A 2,084-nucleotide genomic window follows, 5' to 3' on the forward strand; every position below is an offset into this window, starting at 1 on the left:
ATGGCCATGTCTGGTGCTAGGCCCTTTACCTCTGCTGTTCTGTTTCATTCTCAGTATCACCACAGTGGCCTTCCTTACGTGGGACATCCCCAGCAGTACTCCGTCCAGCCCACAGGACCCAGTACATTCTACCCTGGGCTCTTTCCTGCAGACTGCCCACTAGCATATGGTGAGTTTGGACTTCCCTTTCTCTACCCCCACCTGGGAAACCCACATGCGTGCTCTCACCGATAAAGAGACCTTTCTTCTGGGTATTCCCGCTGGCTGAAACTGGTTTTTCGTTTGCTCTTTAACTGAAACCAGTGCTTTTTTTTGGTCACCACTAGTGGCAGGGCCTTCATACTATCCTGGCCAGACCATATACACCAAATCTCCATCCATAATAGTGCATACAGCTCAGCAGCCTCCACCCACTAAGAGAGTAAAGAAAACAGTGAGTATTCCCCCTGCCTCAGAGGTGAAATTAATTTAATTGTGGATTGACTTAATAGATGCAAATAACTTGCTGTTCGCTAAGATCCGTATCCGAGACCCTAACCAGGATGGCAAGGATATCACAGAGGAGATCATGTCAGGAGTAGCCATTAGCCAGAACACAAGCCCACCAGTGGGACGTCCCTGCACTACCCCTACTGCTCCACAGGTAAGCCATTCAGTCCCACAGCCCGAGCCCCTGATCGGCTGCAGGCCGCTGCTTCGCGTGATCCACTCCACAGGTCAAAGTACTCTCTCATCTAGTCCTCCCTCATAATAAGCTCTGAGCTGATTGTTTGGTTGTTTGGCTGGCTTTCATTGTCTTGTCCTATTAAAAGCATCATACAATCAGCAACAAAATCTGATGGTGTAGTTTGATTTCCGGCCATTCTCTCTTCCTTCTTCAGTGATTCGGTCACACCGTTGACCCTCCTCCGTCATATTTGACTGGTTGCAGTAGCTTGTGTGATTGTGGCTGTTCTGATTTAAGAAGGCTTCTCAGATGTGTTTTGATGTTCCGACTTGCCGTGCCTATTCTTTCGTCTGCCTCCATCTTAGTTCTCCCTCACAGCCACTCGAATCCTCCTGATCTTCCCTCGTGTTCCCTCTACACAGACAGCCCACGTAAAGGCCCTGTAAGAAGGATTCAGCCAAACCCTGAGCACCTCAGCTCCTCTGAGGAAAGGCCTCTCTGTAAAGGGAACACTCACTACTGCGATGTTGCACTTACTTTGTGTCCTCTTTCCCTAAATGTTAACAGTGTTCCTCTTTCCTCTCTTTCTCTATTTCTCCTGCCCATTTATTTAAGCACCCCATGCTTGTCTGCTGTCTCTTGCTGTCTTTGTGTCTTCACCCCCCCCCCCCACCTCCACACACACACACATTTTGTGCCTTTGCGGCTGGATCTTTTGCCCTCTTGTGCTTTTTCTTTGCCTCTTTCTCTACTCACTTCTCTAATTATGCTGTGCTGTGCTGTGCTGTGCTGTGCTGTGCTCACCCCCCCACCCTCATTGCCATTCCCCTTCTTCTGCATGTGTGTGCAGTATCTCTCTCTCTCTCTCTCTCTCTCTCTCTCTCTCTCCATCTTTTCTGTCTTTTGCTAGTTTTTATGTCCACACCCTCATTATCCTCGCATTTTCTACCTCAAATCCCAGCAGCTGAACAGCCAGGTAGCAGAGCAGGGGAATGTCAATGTCGGCCTGGCCCTGGAGGCCCACTGTCCGGCGAAGGCTGCAAGTCCAGCAGCCGGAGAGGCGGTTGCCTCAGGCACGCTGACGCCCTCATTGCCTTCCAGCACTGCTGCTCCTTCAGGCCTCACTCTCCCAGGCCAGGCTGTTATAGAGGCAGTCCAGGCCTGTGGAGCCTCCACTGGGGCAGAGCTGAAAGAGACTGGCGAGGAGCCAGAGGTCTTGCTGGAGGATAAAGTGGAGCCCATTTTACAGTCCAATCTTAGGCAAAGCTTGAGTCAAGGTAAATAACCACATGCATGACATGCTATGTTAGGACACTAAAAAGACACCAGACTGATTTATGATTTACAGCTATTAGTTTATCCAACACCTGGAAGAAGCCAAAAGAGGACACTCCTGTGGGGCAGGCCCAGTGTCCTG

This window comes from Electrophorus electricus, unplaced genomic scaffold (assembly GCF_041902795.1).
Source record: "Electrophorus electricus isolate QZ-2024a unplaced genomic scaffold, ASM4190279v1 Scaffold80, whole genome shotgun sequence".
Lineage (NCBI taxonomy): Eukaryota > Metazoa > Chordata > Actinopteri > Gymnotiformes > Gymnotidae > Electrophorus > Electrophorus electricus.